We start from the raw sequence: 8,378 nt of genomic DNA on the forward strand, positions 1-8,378 counted from the left end.
GTGGTGAGGGGCACCTGATCCCTAGGCGGGCCATAGTGCTAGCAGGTGGCATGGGCCACTTGATCCCTAGGTGTGCGGGAGTGCTAGCAGGTGGCGCGGGCCCACTTGATCCCTAGGTGGGCCAGAGCGCTAGCAGGTGGTGAGGGGCACCTGATCCCTAGGCGGGCCATAGCGCTAGCAGGTGGCATGGGCCACTTGATCCCTAGGTGGGCGAGAGTGCTAGCAGGTGACACAGGCCACTTGATCCCTAGCACTAGCAGGTGGCACGAGCGATTTGATCCCTATGCAGGCCAGAGCTCTAGCAGGTGGCATGGGCCACTTGATCCCTATGCGGGCCACAGCGCTAGCAGGTGGTGCGGGCCACCTGATCCCTAGGTGTGCGAGAGTGCTAGCATGTGGCGCGGGCCACTTGATCCCTAGGTGGGCCAGAGTGCTAGCAGGTGGCACGGGCCACTTAATCCCTAGGAGGGCCAGAGTGCTAGCAGGTGGTGCTGGGCACCTGATTCCTTGGTGTGCCAGAGTGCTAGCAGGTGGCATGGGCCACTTGATGCCTAGGTGGCCTAGAGTGCTAGCATGTGGCGCGGGCCACTTGATCCCTAGATGGGCCAGAGTGCTAGCAGGTGGCGATGGGCACCTGATCCCTAGGCAGGCCAGAGTGCTAGCAGGTGGTGCGAGCCACTTGATCCCTAGGTGGGCCACAGCGCTAGCAGGTGGTGCGGGCCACCTAATCCCTAGGTGTGCGGGAGTGCTAGCAGGTGGCGCGGGCCACTTGATCCCTAGGTGGGCCAGAGCGCTAGCAGGTGGTGAGGAACACCTGATCCCTAGGCGGGCCATAGCGCTAGCAGGTGGCATGGGCCACTTGATCCCTAGGTGGGCAAGAGTGCTAGCAGGTGACACAGGCCACTTGATCCCTAGCACTAGCAGGTGGCACGAGCGAATTGATCCCTAGGCGGGCCAGAGCTCTAGCAGGTGGTGCAGGCCACCTGATCCCTAGGCAGGCCAAAGCACTAGCAGGTGGTGAGGGGCACCTGATCCCTAGGCAGGCCAGAGCACTAGCAGGTGGTGCAGGCCACTTGATCCCTAAGTGGCCCAGAGTGCTAGGAGGTGGCGTGGGCCACTTGATCCCTAGGCGGGCCATAGCGCTAGCAGGTGGCGAGTGGCACCTGATCCCTAGGCGGGCCAGAGCGCAAGCAGGTGGCATGGGCCACTTAATCCCTAGGCGGGCCATAGCGCTAGCAGGTGGCGAGGGGCACCTGATCCCTAGGCGGGCCATAGCACTAGGAGGTGGCTTGGGCCACTTGATCCCTAGGTGGGCGAGAGTGCTAGCAGGTGACACAGGCCACTTGATCCCTAGCACTAGCAGGTGGCACGAGCGACTTGATCCCTAGGCGGGCCAGAGCTCTAGCAGGTGGCATGGGCCACTTGATCCCTAGGCGGGCCACAGCGCTAGCAGGTGGTGTGGGCCACCTGATCCCTAGGTGTGCGAGTGTGCTAGCATGTGGCGCGGGCCACTTGATCCCTAGGTGGGCCAGAGTGCTAGCAGGTGACACGGGCCACTTGATCCCTAGGCGGGCCAGAGCACTAGCATGAGGCGAGGGGCACCTGATCCCTAGGTGTGCGAGAGTGCTAGCATGTGGCGCGGGCCACTTGATCCCTAGGTGGGCCACGGTGCTAGCAGGTGGCATGGGCCACATGATGCCTAGGTGGCCTAGAGTGCTAGCAGGTGGCGCGGGCCACTTGATCCCTAGATGGGCCAGAGCACTAGCATGAGGCGAGGGGCACCTGATCCCTAGGTGTGCGAGAGTGCTAGCATGTGGCGCGGGCCACTTTAACCCTAGGTGGGCCAGAGCGCTAGCAGGTGGTGCAGGCCACCTGATCCCTAGGCAGGCCAAAACACTAGCAGGTGGTGAGGGGCACCTGATCCCTAGGAAGGCCAGAGCACTAGCAGGTGGTGCAGGCCACTTGATCCCTAGGCGGGACAGAGTGCTAGCAGGTGGTGCTGGGCACCTGATTCCTTGGTGGGCCAGAGTGCTAGCAGGTGGCATGGGCCACTTTATGCCTAGGTGGCCTAGAGTGCTAGCATGTGGTGCGGGCCACTTGTTCCCTAGATGGGCCAGAGCGCTAGCAGGTGGCAAGGGGCACCTGATCCCTAGGCAGGCCAGAATGCTAGCAGGTGGTGCGAGCCACTTGATCCCTAGGTGGGCCAGAGCGCTAGCAGGTGGTGCAGGCCACCTGATCCCTAGGCAGGCCAAAGCACTAGCAGGTGGTGAGGGGCACCTGATCCCTAGGCAGGCCAGAGCACTAGCAGGTGGTGCAGGCCACTTGATCCCTAAGTGGCCCAGAGTGCTAGGAGGTGGCGTGGGCCACTTGATCCCTAGGCGGGCCAGAGTGCTAGCAGGTTGCGAGTGGCACCTGCTCCCTAGGCGGGCCAGAGCGCAAGCAGGTGGCACGGGCCACTTAATCCCTAGGCGGGCCAGAGCGCTAGCAGGTGGCGAGGGGCACCTGATCCCTAGGCGGGCCATAGCACTAGGAGGTGGCATGGGCCACTTGATCCCTAGGTGGGCGAGAGTGCTAGCAGGTGACACAGGCCACTTGATCCCTAGCACTAGCAGGTGGTACGAGCGACTTGATCCCTAGGCGGGCCAGAGCTCTAGCAGGTGGCACGGGCCACTTGATCCCTAGGCGGGCCACATCGCTAGCAGGTGGTGCAGGCCTCCTGATCCCTAGGTGTGCGAGTGTGCTAGCATGTGGCGCGGGCCACTTGATCTCTAGGTGGGCCAGACTGCTAGCAGGTGGCAAGGGCCACTTGATCCCTAGGCTGGCGAGAGTGCTAGCAGGTGGTGCTGGGCACCTGATTCTTTGGTGGGCCAGAGTGCTAGCAGGTGGCATGGGCCACATGATGCCTAGGTGGCCTAGAGTGCTAGCAGGTGGCGCGGGCCACTTGATCCCTAGATGGGCCAGAGCACTAGCAGGTGGCGAGGGGCACCTGATCCCTAGGCAGGCCAGAGTGCTAGCAGGTGGTGCGAGCCACTTGATCCCTAGGTGGGCCAGAGCGCTAGCAGGTGGTGCAGGCCACCTGATCCCTAGGCAGGCCAAAGCACTAGCAGGTGGTGCAGGCCACCTGATCCCTAGGCAGGCCAGAGCACTAGCAGGTGGTGCAGGCCACTTGATCCCTAGGCGGGCCAGAGCGCTAGCAGGTGGCATGGGCCACTTGATCCCTAAGTGGGCCAGAGCGCTAGCGGGTGGCGTGGGCCACTTGATCCATAGGCGGGCCAGAGCGCTAGCAGGTGGCGAGGGGCACCTGATCCCTAGGCGGGCCAGAGCGCAAGCAGGTGGGACGGGCCACTTAATCCCTAGGCGGTCCAGAGCGCTAGCAGGTGGCGAGGGGCACCTGATCCCTAGGCGGGCCATAGCGCTAGCAGGTGGCATGGGCCACTTGATCCCTAGGTGGGCGAGAGTGCTAGCAGGTGACACAGGCCACTTGATCCCTAGCACTAGCAGTTGGCACGAGCGACTTGATCCCTAGGTGGGACAGAGCTATAGCAGGTGGCCCGGGCCACTTGATCCCTAGGCGGGCCACAGCGCTAGCAGGTGGTGAGGGGCACCTGATTCCTAGGCGGGCCAGAGCGCTAGCTGTTGGCACGGGCCACTTGATCCCTAGGTGGGCCAGAGCGCTAGCAGGTGGTGCGGACCACTTGATCCCTAGGCGGGCCAGAACGCTAGCAGGTGGCGAAGGGCACCTGATCCCTAGGAAGGCCAGAGCGCTAGCAGGTGGCGAGAAGCACCTGATCCCTAGGCGGGCCAAAGCGCTAGCAGGTGGCGAGTGGCACCTGATCCCTAGGCGGGCCAGAGTGCTAGCAGGTGGTGCGGGCCACCTGATCCTTAGGCGGGCCAGATCGCTCGCAGGTGGCGTGGGCCACTTGATCCCTAGGCGGGACACAGCGCTAATAGGTGGTGAGGGGCACCTGATCCCTAGGCGGGCCAGAGCGCCAGCTGGTGGCACGGGCCACTTGATCCCTAGGTGGACCAGAGCGCTAGCAGGTGGCATGGGCCACTTGATCCCTAGGTGGGCAAGAGTGCTAGTAGGTGACACAGGCCACTTGATCCCTAGTGCTAGCAGGTGGCAGGAGCGACTCGATCCCTAGGTGGGCCAGAGCTCTAGCAGGTGGCACGGGCCACTTGATCCGTAGGTGGGCCACAGCGCTAGCAGGTGGTGTGGGCCACCTGATCCCTAGGTGTGCGGGAGTGCTAGCAGGTGGTGAGGGGCACCTGATCCCTAGGCGGGCCATAGCGCTAGCAGGTGGCATGGGCCACTTGATCCCTAGGTGGGCGAGAGTGCTAGCAGGTAACACAGGCCACTTGATCCCTAGCACTAGCAGGTGGCACGAGCGAATTGATCCCTAGGCGGGCCAGAGCTCTAGCAGGTGGCACGGGCCACTTGATCCCTAGGCGGGCCACAGCGCTAGCAGGTGGTGCGGGCCACCTTATCCCTAGGTGTGCGAGAGTGCTAGCATGTGGCGCGGGCCACTTGATCCCTAGGTGGGCCAGAGCGCTAGCAGGTGGTGCAGGCACCTGATTCCTTGGTGGGCCAGAGTGCTAGCAGGTGGCATGGGCCACTTGATGCCTAGGTGGCCTAGAGTGCTAGCATGTGGCGTGGGCCACTTGATCCCTAGATGGGCCAGAGCGCTAGCAGGTGGCGAGGGGCACCTGATCCCTAGGTAGGCCAGAGTGCTAGCAGGTGGTGCGAGCCACTTGATCCCTAGGTGGGCCACAGCGCTAGCAGGTGGTGCGGGCCTCCTGATCCCTAGGTGTGCGAGAGTGCTAGCATGTGGCGCGTGCCACTTGATCCCTAGGTGGGCCAGAGTGCTAGCAGGTGGCACGGGCCACTTAATCCATAGGCGGGCCAGAGTGCTAGCAGGTGGTGCTGGGCACCTGATTCCTTGGTGGGCCATAGCGCTAGCAGGTGGCATGGGCCATAGTGCTAGCAGGTGGCACGGGCTGGGCACCTGATTCCTTGGTGGGCCAGAGCGCTAGCAGGTGGCGTGGGCCAGAGTGCTAGCAGGTGGCACGGGCCACTTGATCCCTAGGCGGGCCAGAGTGCTAGCAGGTGGTGAGGGGCACCTGATCCCTAGGCAGGCCAGATCGCTCGCAGGTGGCGTGGGCCACTTGATCCCTAGGCGGGCCATAGCGCTAGCAGGTGGTGAGGGGCACCTGATCCCTAGGCGGGCCAGAGCGCTAGCTGGTGGCACGGGCCACTTGATCCCTAGGTGGACCAGAGCGCTAGCAGGTGGCATGGGCCACTTGATCCCTAGGTGGGCAAGAGTGCTAGTAGGTGACACAGGCCACTTGATCCCTAGTGCTAGCAGGTGGCAGGAGCGACTCGAATCCCTAGGTGGGCCAGAGCTCTAGCAGGTGGCACGGGCCACTTGATCCGTAGGTGGGCCACAGCGCTAGCAGGTGGTGCGGGCCACCTGATCCCTAGGTGTGCGGGAGTGCTAGCAGGTGGTGAGGGGCACCTGATCCCTAGGCGGGCCATAGCGCTAGCAGGTGGCATGGGCCACTTGATCCCTAGGTGGGCGAGAGTGCAAGCAGGTAACACAGGCCACTTGATCCCTAGCACTAGCAGGTGGCACAAGCGAATTGATCACTAGGCGGTCCAGAGCTCTAGCAGGTGGCACGGGCCACTTGATCCCTAGGCGGGCCACAGCGCTAGCAGGTGGTGCGGGCCACCTGATCCCTAGGTGTGCGAGAGTGCTAGCATGTGGCGCGGGCCACTTGATCCCTAGGTGGGCCAGAGTACTAGCAGGTGGTGCTGGGCACCTGATTCCTTGGTGGGCGAGAGTGCTAGCAGGTGGCATGGGCCACTTGATGCCTAGGTGGCCTAGAGTGCTAGCATGTGGCGCGGGCCACTTGATCCCTAGATGGGCCAGAGCGCTAGCAGGTGGCCAGGGGCACCTGATCCCTAGGCAGGCCAGAGTGCTAGCAGGTGGTGCGAGCCACTTGATCCCTAGGTGGGCCACAGTGCTAGCATGTGGCGCGGGCCACTTGATCCCTAGGTGGGCCAGAGTGCTAGCAGGTGGCACGGGCCACTTAATCCATAGGCGGGCCAGAGTGCTAGCAGGTGGTGCTGGGCACCTGATTCCTTGGTGGGCCAGAGTGCTAGCAGGTGGCATGGGCCACTTGATGCCTAGGTGGCCTAGAGTGCTAGCATGTGGCGCAGGCCACTTGATCCCTAGATGGGCCAGAGCGCTAGCAGGTGGCAAGGGGCACCTGATCCCTAGGCAGGTCAGAATGCTAGCAGATGGTGCGAGCCACTTGATCCCTAGGTGGGCCAGAGCGCTAGCAGGTGGTGCAGGCCACCTGATCCCTAGGCAGGCCAAAGCACTAGCAGGTGGTGAGGGGCACCTGATCCCTAGGCAGGCCAGAGCACTAGCAGGTGGTGCAGGCCACTTGATCCCTAAGTGGCCCAGAGTGCTAGGAGGTGGCGTGGGCCACTTGATCCCTAGGCGGGCCAGAGTGCTAGCAGGTTGCGAGTGGCACCTGCTCCCTAGGCGGGCCAGAGCGCAAGCAGGTGGCACGGGCCACTTAATCCCTAGGCGGGCCAGAGCGCTAGCAGGTGGCGAGGGGCACCTGATCCCTAGGCGGGCCATAGCACTAGGAGGTGGCATGGGCCACTTGATCCCTAGGTGGGCGAGAGTGCTAGCAGGTGACACAGGCCACTTGATCCCTAGCACTAGCAGGTGGTACGAGCGACTTGATCCCTAGGCGGGCCAGAGCTCTAGCAGGTGGCACGGGCCACTTGATCCCTAGGCGGGCCACATCGCTAGCAGGTGGTGCGGGCCTCCTGATCCCTAGGTGTGCGAGTGTGCTAGCATGTGGCGCGGGCCACTTGATCTCTAGGTGGGCCAGACTGCTAGCAGGTGGCAAGGGCCACTTGATCCCTAGGCGGGCGAGAGTGCTAGCAGGTGGTGCTGGGCACCTGATTCTTTGGTGGGCCAGAGTGCTAGCAGGTGGCATGGGCCACATGATGCCTAGGTGGCCTAGAGTGCTAGCAGGTGGCGCGGGCCACTTGATCCCTAGATGGGCCAGAGCACTAGCAGGTGGCGAGGGGCACCTGATCCCTAGGCAGGCCAGAGTGCTAGCAGGTGGTGCGAGCCACTTGATCCCTAGGTGGGCCAGAGCGCTAGCAGGTGGTGCAGGCCACCTGATCCCTAGGCAGGCAAAAGCACTAGCAGGTGGTGCAGGCCACCTGATCCCTAGGCAGGCCAGAGCACTAGCAGGTGGTGCAGGCCACTTGATCCCTAGGCGGGCCAGAGCGCTAGCAGGTGGCATGGGCCACTTGATCCCTAAGTGGGCCAGAGCGCTAGCGGGTGGCGTGGGCCACTTGATCCATAGGCGGGCCAGAGCGCTAGCAGGTGGCGAGGGGCACCTGATCCCTAGGCGGGCCATAGCGCTAGCAGGTGGCATGGGCCACTTCATCCCTAGGTGGGCGAGAGTGCTAGCAGGTGACACAGGCCACTTGATCCCTAGCACTAGCAGTTGGCACGAGCGACTTGATCCCTAGGTGGGACAGAGCTATAGCAGGTGGCCCGGGCCACTTGATCCCTAGGCGGGCCACAGCGCTAGCAGGTGGTGAGGGGCACCTGGTTCCTAGGCGGGCCAGAGCGCTAGCTGTTGGCACGGGCGACTTGATCCCTAGGTGGGCCAGAGCGCTAGCAGGTGGTGCGGACCACTTGATCCCTAGGCGGGCCAGAACGCTAGCAGGTGGCGAAGGGCACCTGATCCCTAGGAAGGCCAGAGCGCTAGCAGGTGGCGAGAAGCACCTGATCCCTAGGCGGGCCAAAGCGCTAGCAGGTGGCGAGTGGCACCTGATCCCTAGGCGGGCCAGAGCGCTAGCAGGTGGTGCGGGCCACCTGATCCTTAGGCGGGCCAGATCGCTCGCAGGTGGCGTGGGCCACTTGATCCCTAGGCGGGCCACAGCGCTAATAGGTGGTGAGGGGCACCTGATCCCTAGGCGGGCCAGAGCGCCAGCTGGTGGCACGGGCCACTTGATCCCTAGGTGGACCAGAGCGCTAGCAGGTGGCATGGGCCACTTGATCCCTAGGTGGGCAAGAGTGCTAGTAGGTGACACAGGCCACTTGATCCCTAGTGCTAGCAGGTGGCAGGAGCGACTCGATCCCTAGGTGGGCCAGAGCTCTAGCAGGTGGCACGGGCCACTTGATCCGTAGGTGGGCCACAGCGATAGCAGGTGGTGTGGGCCACCTGATCCCTAGGTGTGCGGGAGTGCTAGCAGGTGGTGAGGGGCACCTGATCCCTAGGCGGGCCATAGCGCTAGCAGGTGGCATGGGCCACTTGATCTCTAGGTGGGCGAGAGTGCT

Source organism: Crinia signifera, unplaced genomic scaffold (genome assembly GCF_055691185.1).
Source record: "Crinia signifera unplaced genomic scaffold, ASM5569118v1 HAP2_SCAFFOLD_166, whole genome shotgun sequence".
Taxonomy (NCBI): Eukaryota; Metazoa; Chordata; class Amphibia; order Anura; family Myobatrachidae; genus Crinia; species Crinia signifera.